The sequence below is a fragment of the Lonchura striata genome, chromosome 12 (genome assembly GCF_050655825.1).
Source record: "Lonchura striata isolate lonStrDom1 chromosome 12, ASM5065582v1, whole genome shotgun sequence".
In the NCBI taxonomy this organism is placed as follows: domain Eukaryota; kingdom Metazoa; phylum Chordata; class Aves; order Passeriformes; family Estrildidae; genus Lonchura; species Lonchura striata.
In genome coordinates this window covers 4,171,429-4,183,549 of record NC_140714.1, presented here as the reverse complement: position 1 = coordinate 4,183,549, position 12,121 = coordinate 4,171,429, and the positions used below count along the sequence as shown (strand labels likewise).

The window sequence follows — 12,121 nt, the reverse complement described above, 5'->3', positions numbered from 1 at the left end:
AGCGTCTCTCTCTTTGTCCAGTCCCTGTCTTCTAACAGATGTCATCCAAGTCTAATCAAGCATAAAATGGTCATAAATATTTCTTTCTGGTAGATTTCACATTCGCATTTCATGCAGGGACATGATATTTTTCTGCTACCTCCAGGGAGTACCTAATGCAAAAACCAGTTACTTACATTCAAGGCTCATGTTCCTTTAGTAAAATGCAGCACATGTTCTCAGTTCAAAGACATAAAAAGGCGCAAGACTTTATCTTCTTTTGTTTAACTGCACCTTTTTTTTTTAATAACGTGTGCCACAGATTCCATCTAGGTATGACATTGTCCTTTGCTTACCAGGCAAACACACAATGCTGAATTTTGACCCTACCACTCTCTCAAGCACAAATATTTTTTAATTTCCTACTCCCATACCTTAATTATTGCACAAAATATAGATTTTTTTTTTCCTCAGCTGTTTCATTTGCCAAGCTATTTAAAGTATTCATATGAAAAAGGCTCTTCACTATTTTAGTTCTTCTATGCAAAATTTTGCAACCTACCTCATCTTCTTTCATTAAAAACAGTTAAATGATTCTAGGATACAAATTTAAGGCTCATGCCTATTTAACAGTTGGTAATCATGAGATATAAGCAATTTCCAGTGCTTAAACTTTGAAACTATTTTCAAGATAATTAATTCTTCTTGATGTTAGAATAATCAGAAAAATTATATTTACCCTTGGTAAACTTGGTAAATAATATGTCAGACCGGAAAATAAAACTAACCTTAGATTATTCATAAAGCCCTGTGTGCTATCATTTTTTCCCCTTTATGTTTGGCACAGCAGAAATATGCCAGAGCTATTTAAAGTGAACCACACAACACTTAAGGATATAGATCACAACAGTGAAGCTGTTTTTCCTCTTCCCTCTCCACTGAGCCTAATATTTGATTACTGTTAGTCAAATCAAGCTTTCAGGCAAATAATCTCCATTTCTTAAGTTAATGAGATGTGGTCATGTCGACAACAGCTTGCAGAAACTTTTAATTCCAATTCCTGCAGGCTGTGCTGGCCTCTTTTACAGTAACCACGGTATGAATGAGTCAAATTTGCCAAAATGGCTTATGTAGACAAGTGCACACTTTAAAGAGGCACTAATTAAAAATACCCACTGGTATCATAATTTAAATACCATGAAAATAAACTGTAAAAATAGCTCAGCTACAATCTTATGACTTTCCTTAGAGCTCGTTTACTTTAACTAGATGATGTTTTTATTGCAGATGTATTCCTAGCTAAAAACAATTTTACATCTTGGAGGAATTCAAGATTTTGATATAATTAAACAATTTATGTTAATATTTGTTTCACATAAGCTATTAAGCAAGCCCCCCAGAACAAGTGCTAATTGAGAAAGATGCAAAGAAGTAGACTGCTGAAGTAAGCAGCAAATTTATACTGTGGACTTACTGCTCTATCTGCAACTTCCCCCCTCATCACAGCCCTCTTTCTCCCTCTCACTCTGCTATAAGGCTCCCAGCTGTACTGAATCCCATTAAAACACTTTCTTTGGATGCTGTTATCTACTGCTTTCCTCAAAAAAGGAAGAAGAGGAGAAGGGAGAAGGAGAGGTGGAGCTTGGCATTATTCTCGATGCACTTCCCTGGCCACAACTTCTCCAAAATCCCTTTTGTCTTTCTGGGTTTTTTTTGGCAGGGAATGAGAGCAGCACAGCTGTAGTGTAACAAAAGCAGACATGAGACCAAAAATAAAATAAAGTTGGTGCTGAGAGGGTTAAACCTATTTAAGGGGTTAAATATGCAATTACCACTGACTAAAACCAGAGAGACATATAGATAAATAGAAGAAATGAAGTCCCCAGGTTCCATTCAGAAGCCTTCATCACATTACTACCAGACAGAAAACTCTTTAAGTACCATTTTCAGATGTTAAATCATTGTTCGTGCAGCACATATTCTCACTATTCCTGGGGGAACAATATCTGAAGACAGCGTGCTAACAAATGCAATCCAGTAAACAGGCATTTTTCCTCTTGTTGTTAGTACCTTTGTGTTCCAGCTCCCAGCTCTGTCATCCATGCCTTCTCTCTGCTTTGAAGTTAAAGAACTGAATGAGCGTTGTCATCTATTATCCAGAGTGTGCATGTAGATTATAAATAAGAAATAAAAGTGACTTTCAGTACACTGCTTTTGCATTAGCAAGTTGCCTTCTCTGTTACCTCCTCTGTCCTTCATACTTTGCTACCAACATTATATTAAAAATATGACTTTAAGTGTTTCTTCTAGAATGCTATAAAATATGTACACAGCAGAGACGAAAGTTTTACTGAAACAAACAAGTCCAGCAGTTTAACCAGGTTCATGAGTTCAGCTTCAACAGACTGTTTAACCCTTATCTGCAGATGTCCTTCAGGCTCCTGACACATTAATTGCATCCCCAGCTTCTTTTGCATGCACACTACTGAACACAGAGCTATTAATTACACTGGAGTTTATTTAGAGAAAGAACCTTTTCCACTATTGATCAATTATTTATTAATATTTTCTGGCACAACGATTTTTCATGTTAAGGTCACAAATAAATACTTTTCCTACAAGTAACAGCACTGACCTGTTTCAACTGCATCTGCTTGTACCTGGTAAGCAAACTCATCTCCATGAACACAACTAGGAGACTTAGAAACATTTCTCCCATTGCTCCTCTGAAGGAAGATGTGAGCACAACCTGCACTTTAAGTGATCAATCAATCCCTTTAATCTTCATAGAATCCTATCAGAGAATCCTAATATGGTTTGGGTTGGAAGATCATCTACTTCATACCCCCCTGTTATGGGCAGGGACACCTTCCTCTTCCCTCTGTTTTCAGCTGGCTTCAACAAGCACCACTTCAGGTATCTTAATCCACACATGCTGCCTAAATTATGGAAAGTTAGGAAGGAAGGAGAAAGGTTTTTGAAGCCCTGAAGAGTGGTGGGCACCAAGGATGTGAGTAGAGATTTTGTCCTGGCTCTGCTCCAGTGGGGAGTGCCCTGGGCTACCTCTGGGCAGGGACACAGTGGTCTTGGGTCTCACACATCATCTCCCCAGATGTGCCCCTGCAAAACTGTTGGGGAAATCCAAGCAGAACCAAACCTAGCAGAGCCCAAAGCCAGCCCTGCATGACCAGCTGGAACCATAGAATCATTTATGTTAGAAAAGACCTTTAGGATCACCAAGTCCAACTCCTGATTGCACTGCCAAATCACAAAGCCAGCTTCATAAAGACTAAGCACAACCCTGGGAACAATATACTTCTAAACAAATAATAACTCTTTTACACTTACTAAATTCCTCATTATTCAGTGGAATGTCCATTTTAGATGACCGAAAGCAAACTCATGCACCTAGCTCCCCTTCAATTCCATGTTCAGGTCAAAGCCTTGGCAGACATTAACTCTTCCACATCTGGGTTGTTTCAGATAAGGGGAGCACAAAGACCTGAGGACCAAAGCTCCTCTGCAGAGAGAGAAAAGGCTGGATGGGACACACCACTGGCAGTTCCCTGGCTGCTACCTGCAAAACAATGGTATCAGCAAGATTTCCCTAAAAAAAAAAGTCTCTTGGTGCAGCTCCCTGTCTCTGCAGTGACTTTTGGGGCAGAAGGGGAATTGCCTCTTGGCTCTTCTGTCTGGGCAGCAAGATTTGCAGTCCATTTGTGGCTCAGGATGGGCTGCTCAGGTAAGGAATCTGCAGGGCAGGCACAGAGCTCTGCTTCCCTTCATCCCTCCAGGTGTCCTGGATCTTTCTTCCTTTCATCCTTTTGGATAAACAATAATGATATAAGGAGGTTCAAGCACAGTCCAGTGTTTTTCACTTGGACATATGGAAGCCAGTCCTTTTATAAAATGCTTTTGGTAAATGGTTCAAGTTCCTGTAAAGAGTGGGGCAATCCAGTAATGATTTTCAAGGCTACCATGGAATATGCTGAATTGCAAGAGACCCATCAGGATCATCAAGTCCAACTCCTGGTCCCATTTTGGGACACCCAAAAAATCCCACCATGTGCCTGTCACCTACTGCTTGTCTGGAACATCACCCAGAAAAACACGAGATGGAGAAAAACAGAAGGGTTTCATTAAAAAAAAAAAAACAACAAAAAAACCAAAAAACAAACCCAGAAGGGTCTCATTGAAAAATGAGACTATAAAATCACACTTTTTAAAGAAGGAAGTCCAGGCTGAAGAGGAATAGAAGAAAAGGCACTCCTTCCCTCCACCAGGACAAGATGGAAATGTGATGGTGCCAAACAGGCTTTCACTGGCAGGTAGCACATCTGCAGGCAGCTCAAACAGCCTGGAGAGCCCCACTCTCTTTCCCTTAGGTAAGGCAGGAGTGGAATCTCTGGATGCATATGGAGTATCAGAAATGCCATGTTAATTTGAAGGGCATGCTGGTGCCAGCCATGCACAGGAGCCCCTCCAGCTTTGGGAAAGCACCACGTGAAGGACCTGACTGTGCCTTACCCTGGGGAAAGAGGCAGCCCTTGCCTCCTTGGCATTCACTGCAGGATGCCTGTCAAACATATGAGAACATGAAGGGGCACTTTTTCCCTGCTAGGGGCCAGTTTTCCATCCAGCTTCTGTCCACAGGCTGAAGAAACTGAGCCCCAGCCCAGCTCCCTTACTCAGCAAGTTCGTGTCTTGCCCAAGATGACTAACAGGTAAATACTCCCAGGTTTCACGAGTTCATTTAACAAGAGCTCTACCTCCCCAGCACAAGGGGATCAGCTCCTAGAGACAAGATGAGAGGAGGTGAAAAGCTGGTCTTAAGAAACATAAGATCAGGTACAAAAAGGGATTCTTTGCTGTCAAAGCATAATATGTCAGCTTGTGATAAACCTGAATTGCTTCATATACCAAGGATCACTAGACATTAGCTGCTTTTTATATGGCAATATGGTGCAGAGGTTTCAGACAGAATATTGTTTTATGTTGATCATGATAAAACTCTCTGTAGCTTTGATAAAGCCTGCACAGGCTTTTCATTCAAACTAATGAGTGATACTGGCTGTTGGATGCCGAGGCACGCTCTTGATGCTTTCCAATGGTTCAGCTCGTAACCAGGAATCAATTCAGCCTGGATAAGCAAGAGTGTTACTCATCTAAGGGGTTTTGAATGATGATCCTGTTCCCTGTGCTTTCCCCAGGTACATCTGAAAAGGCACAGTGACAAAGGGAGCACCACATGTTGGCAAAGCACAGCTCTTACCTGGGGATCTCCTGGGTGCAGCCTGCTCTGAAGGAACAGCTGGCTCACTCTGTAATCAGCCATCAAACAGCTCCAGCCCAATGGGCGATTCACTTAGCACAGGCCTTGTGCTGCTCTGCCTTCCAACATCTGTTTCAATGCTTGTCATCTCCCTGCTTTAAACAAATGTACTGCAGATGTCTTGTCTTGTGGACGACAGGGACTTGGCAGAGACAGAACAGAGGCCTCCAAATGACAGAGGCGTGGCTCAGGCAGTTACTGGGGGGTTCCGGATGGACTCTGAACATGAAATGGGATTTTCACTTACACCCCCATCCCATGTCCCCCTTTGAACCTCCTGTTTTCTTCTTCAGATTTAAGGGACTGATGAAGGACAGTGATTGGGGTGGAGACTGAAGTGCAGCCTCCTCAGAAACATGTGGCCTGAGCCTTCTCAAAAGATTTATCATTGACATATACAATTAAATGGGAAAACACACTCAGTGGCTCATCTTTTGTTCCAAGGACAACCTGAGACAAGACTGGACATGGAGAGACACACAATGTGGTAAAGATAGTAGCTTCCCAGGCACCAGATTGTGGCCTGGAAACAACAGGAGACTTTCTTGGGCTAAAATTATACTTCTGGAAGAACCAATATATGAAATGGGATATACAACAAAGAACAGGGATGGGTTACTGTGAGGGGTCCCCAAGCACATCCATTGTAGGGCTTTCTTTTCATGTAAATCCAATTAATTGAGGCCCAACATTTTGTATTTTCTGACTGCTATTTTGTTCATTTGAACGCATCCTGCCTATAGCTGTTGGAGGTTTAGCTGGAGTGACCTATGTAGTCAGTAAGATTCCAACAGTCTCATTTTTCCTTAACTTGGGTTCTTGGTGCAACAGTTGTGAAGAAGCTGGAAGAAGTCAGGTGCCTCCTGGCTGCTCTTCCTGCTGCTCAGTCCTGCAGAGGCAGCAACAAAGCAAAGGCAACATGAGTTTATTTACACTGTTTTGAACTCCAAGTGCTGGTCAGCCCAAGATGCAGGTAATCCAAGATGGAAGTGTCCAAGGTCTGGCTGGACAGGGCTTGGAGCAACCTGATCTAGTGGAAGGGGTCCTGCCCATGGCGGGGGGTTTTAAGGAGATGATCTTTAAAGTCTTGTCCAACCCAAGCCATTGTATGATTCCATTTCAAGACTTTTGGTCAGACACTAGGGAAAAATTTTCTAATGGAGAGCTGAGCATCAAAAGACCTGGGCAGGAGTGAAAGCTCCATTAACAGGCTGCTGAGAGACAGATCAGGAACACTCAGCAGTGTCAAAGACACACTCTACTCCAGCCTTTGGTCTGCGTGGAAAGATTGGGGGGAAAAATGTCTATTTTTCCAAAACCCACAAAGAAAAATGTTAAGACTAGAGAGGAGTTCACAGCAAGCCTGGGCTGGTGGGCTGCCCTATCCTGAGAGTGGCTGCAGCTCAGCCAGGCCATCAGCCAGCACTGGAGAAGTTCCTACCTCCATGACCTTGGAAGGATTCCCCAAACGTGAACACGGCACGCGCTTCCCTGCCCCCAGGGAGAGGCACATATTTTTGCTCACAGTTTATGAATCTTTGACGTACAGTTCCTATGACACAGCCTTGGAAGGCCGTATCTTTTATTTATTATGCCTAGCAATTGTCCTTGCAACCAATTATGAAAAAAAGCAGGTGGTCAACAGAAACTCTGCAAAATAAAACCCCTCAGCAAAGCAAACACCGTACCTTTCAGAGCAAGAAATAATACTGTAAACAGAGCTAATCACTGTTAAACCCTTATAATCCAGTCCTTGCCCAAGTTAAGAGACTGAAACCAAGAGTAAAACACTCCAAAAAGCATTAATCGGAGGAATTGGTGAATCATTTCTCAAGGAAAAGGAGTCAGAACTATTTTAAACTCTGAACACTCCTTGTGTTGTGAAAAGGGGCTCAGACCCATCCTGCCAGACTGGACTAAGGGACAAGAGTCCCACACCACCTGCTGGGATGGCTTCAGGAACAGCAGCTCCAGGGACCTGGGGAAGGGTTGCCCATAAGGGCTTCACCCCAGCAGCCGTAAAGGAAGATGTGTGGAACAGCAAAGAGCCCACTTTTAGCTCCTCCATAAAACAGCTACAGTTACCAACATTCCCTGCTCCTTCTTGAGTATTATATTCAATAATATTAATAGGCTCATATTTACCGTATCTTAAAAGCTAACAATCCCATTGCCAGCGCTAATTAAAAAGACAAGAAGCAGAAAAGAAGCAGTGGATTATTTCTTCAACATGGATTCACGCCCAGATTTAATAAAACCTGCTTTTAGTGTTATAACCTTACATTTGTTTCAAGAACGCTATAAAAGATAAGTCTGCTTTTTGTTGTTTATTGACTTGGAGGGTTTTCTTTCGGATCTGTAATACAGCATTACAGCCATGGGAAGGCAAGGAAGGAAGACTGTTTTCCTTGAACAAAACAACTGCTCTTGCTACCCAAATACCTTGTCTGGGATGGAAACACCAGCACAGCTATTGAGAGAGAAGAACAGGCACTAAAATGAAGCACAGGGGAGATTTAGCTGTACCAAACCCTCTCTGTGACCTTACAGGAAGCACTTTACCTACAGCTACAAGTGAGTGCCACAGCCAGCTGTTCCAGAGGAGAGACTTTGGGGTTTCTACCAAACACAGAACACCCCTGCCCCACATCTGCACAGAGCTCCCACATCTGCATACTCAGCACACTGGATGCTTCCAACTTTAGCTTTCCAACAAAATCCAGAGTAGTTGCTTTCCACACACACCTGTCCTTCCTGCTCTGAGCATGAAGAAGAGGGATGACATAGGAGAGCAGGTATGCAATGCAACACAACAAAGTCAAGATAAACTGCAGCCTCTCTCCCCAAAACCAGAGCTATTCCTAGGTGAGCTCATCTGCAGATCAAGTTTCTCATTTAAGCAGAGGCCAGAAGAATTCTCTTGGAGACTGCTGAGACTGGGCTGCGAGGATCTGAGTGCTCCAAATGCTTTCTTATCCATGAGGAAAAACTGTGTTCCATCTTGTTTCTAATTTTTGCTGCAAGATGCTGGGCCCCACTACTTCTAACAAGTTCCATTCTCCTTCCCTGTGCCTGTCTGACCTTTCTCCTTCAGTGAATCATTTAATTATGTGGAAACAGAAATACAAAACGGTGATGGTTTAAGAACACAAATGCTCCAGCTTCATCTGTGAGAGAGCAGCCAAATCCTCCCTAAGCTGTGGGTCTGCTGCTGATTCAGGATGCCAGAAGGTACTAGGGAAGATCCACCCTCTGCCCACACAGTCCATGGGAACAGCTAGGGACCTTACCCTATTTCTGCACGTATCTCACTGATTACTGGAAAAAGGAGGAAAAAAGCAAGAATGTCAGACAGTCAGTGGTCTTACAACATTTCAGTGGTGTTGCAGTTCTTTCCTGGCAGACATTTTTCAGTATCAATGATAATAACAAGAAAAATTTAAGGAAAACTTGATTTGAGCACACCAACAGCAACCACATTCTTTTAGCTTGTGATCACTCTAGCTCAAATAGACAAGATTTTTTTTCCCCCCTCCCTTCCTGCACTTCATTTCCAGGTAGAGTTTGTTAAAGCCTGAAATCCCACCTGAACTTTGGAAAGTCTTAAAAAAAAAAAAAAAAAAAAGAAGAAAAAAGACCCATACACAAATATTTGGCTAAGTGACCCATAGCAAATTGCGTAATGCCAGTTAAAAGTTGTGTTTTCTAAGTATCAGCCCCAGAGGTTTTATCTGAAATAAAATCCTGATTACTTCAGATTCTGGAGGCAAACTGTGACCTCGCTCTTCATCTCCAAATTTGAAACATTTGTGTTGTGCCCCTTGATAACGATGCCTCTTGCTAGAAAGCAACTAAATCCTTTCAAAAAACTTGTTTTTTCTATTTCATAAGGTAAGAAGGCCTCAAATGTGCATATAAGAATTAGTTCAGCCTTGAAGCTAAACTTGGAACTGCAGTGCTCTACCAAGCAAAAATGACACATCTCCAGGCATGCAGCTGCATGCCCAGCGATGCTTCTGTCTGTAACCATCCCAGTCCTCAATCCTATGGTCATTAAATGAGAACCAGTATTAGGTCAGCACACAGAACACAAGGAATTATATCCATTTCTTGCATCCTTCTCTTTGGTTTGCCTGGGAACACGCTCTGAGAGCTGGGGGCAAAGGGGAGAACTGCACTGATGAGTTTTACAACACATTGTCAGAGAGATTAAATAGCCCAACTCTCCTCAACCTCCACTTTATCAGCCCTACTTTCAGTAGCCTGGAAAAAAAAAAAGGGAAAAAAAAAAAACTAAAACAAAACAGAAAGCAAACAAAAACCCATAAAAGAAAAAGAAGAAATATGATTCAAAATAAATTGAAAAGCCCAACTTGTAATAAACCTGGCACTTGCCCCAGGCTTCAGGGATGTCTGAGACTATAGACTATACACTCCACAGACACAATCTGTAGCTCTTATAGGGGAAAAAAAGAGATATATTTGCACTATTTAAAACAGGTTGCAAATATAGTTTATGTTTTGAAAATGTAGGGAGCACGGCTAACAAAATACAGAATGCAGCAACAAAACAAGCAACACTATCCTACAAAACTGTCATTATATAATGTCACTGTTTACACTAAGCCTCCAAAAGATACCTTCTGTTAATTTTTTTTTAATTAATGGGGTGCTATGCAGTTAAATAAACTCATGAAGAGCATTCACAACTTCTGCATTTTTACTTCAAATCCCAATCTTTATTTACAACATCACTGTTATAAATTACAGCAGTACTGTTAACATTCTTCTCACTTGCTGGGATACCCAGTGGAGCTCCCCTGAACATAATGCAGGAAACCATGGCATTTGAGTCTGTTCTTATTTAAATGTTTTTAAGTCAGAAAAAACTCCACTGAAATCAGGGGCTACGCTACTGAAAACAGCTGCAATTCTGCTGCTGCTCCTCAGGCACTGCCAAACAATCTCCCTACATGCAGCGTGTCTCCAAATAAAGTTAAATTAGTTCTAAAATATCAGCAATCTATGCAACTTCTTATTAGTGTGAAATTACTTAAGCCTTAATTCAGCAAGGTACTTAAGCACATTCCTAATTTTACAGGCATGAGACGTACCAGTGACCTTAATCAGACTAGTCATGCACTTACATTTAGGCACATACTTAAAGCATCTTGCAACATTAAAAGCCACCATGAGGAGCAGTTCCTCATGGAGCAGTGAGTTAAGGGCTGCTTTGCACACTACCATTTTGAGATATATGTATTTTTGCTACAAATAAGTGGTTGCACTACTTATAAAACAACCCTTAAAGTATGAAGATCACTGGAGGAGGAACAGTTTTTAATAATCTGAATAACATCAATCACTTGAAACAGACTTTTAATTCATATCTGATGCTTGCTGGAAGCCTTTTGCAGTGTATACACGTGCTGGCTAACAGCTTTAAAGCATTCCTGTGTGGACCTTCCCTAAACAGCACTCCTGACTGTGGAACTTTACTGCTTATGAGTAAGCATAAGCAAATATAAGGGGAGAGTGCACACCTACGAAAACAGCTGCGAACAAACACACCACTGCTGAATTTTCACAGAGATGCAAGGCTAAAAATCAACCCAGCAAACATATTTCAGAAGCTCCATCCCTTCAAAGAGCCCACAGAAACCTAAACGATTACTGCCTGATCCTAACTTACCAGGTGAAGTAAAAGCAGCTATTGTAAAACAATAAATAAATACAGAAATAGACATGGGCAGCCTACAGAGGACTTCTGGATTTGGATGTGCACGTAACCCAGGTGATTACATGTCTAATGACCCAGCTTCTGCATGTCCATGCTTGTACCTGCACACACAACAGCAGAGCTCTGGGTGCCAATGTCAAGGTGCTCTGAGGACTCAGGTTTATGCAGTTATTTATCAAAGTCCTCAGAGGCAAAATAAAACAAAACCAAGACAAAGAGAAAACAATCTCAGCAAGTGCAACTAAGTAGCAGTTTCCCCTTACCCTTCAACAGTTAGAGAAAATTTAGGGCTTGTTGGTGTCAATAAGTAGTTATAACAAAGACATTAGCAATAGTGAGGATAGAGAATGCTGCATGAATGTTCTCAGCATGGTTCATTGACAACTGATCTAAAAATTGAATTATTAAGGAAAAAAATCATTGATTTTAAAACCCAGGCAAGGTAGCCAGCCTATGTTAAAACTTATTTAATTTTTCCAGCACTGTTTCATTCCTAAGCTCTCAGAGCCACAGCTTTTCCATTGAAAAGCAAAAGACATTTTACGCACAATTTTCCCTCTACTAGAAAGAGGTATATTGTGCCCTTCAGTGAACATAAAATTGATATTATCGTCTCTTAGTTTATATCTCACTACTTAACCTTCAGATTAAAAGTTATTAGATTTGAATGACTAAAAAGACATCATGTCACCTTCCGTTCAATGCTGGGAGAAGGCAGAACTTGGGGGAAAAGTCTGAATGATAAAAAACACAAAGTTACTGGGAGCATAAAGTTGTTTTTCACAATCTCTGATGAAACAGCAGAAGCTCTACAAATGCAGTCATCTTTTCACCATGTTGTAATCTTCAATTATGAGGGTATACAATACAAAATCAGGCACAATCCAATAGCCTGCATGGAGTTTAATCTATACTTTCAAATGGCTCCTTCAATAGCAACAGCAGTTTAATAATTAGGCTTTATGTCTCTTTGGACAAAATGACTCAACATGGACGCTCCCTTAAAGTCTAACAAACAATTTTGGTCTAACCCAGTTATGTCAATATGAAACAAAGACTTTATCTTGGAT

At 41.4% G+C, this 12,121-nt stretch overlaps 1 protein-coding gene across 20 annotated transcripts in view; it reads right to left on the bottom strand.

The window, feature by feature from the left end:
* Window positions 1–12,121, bottom strand: part of FOXP1 (forkhead box P1) — a 380,257-nt gene that overhangs the window by 148,032 nt on the left and 220,104 nt on the right. The window lies entirely within an intron of this gene.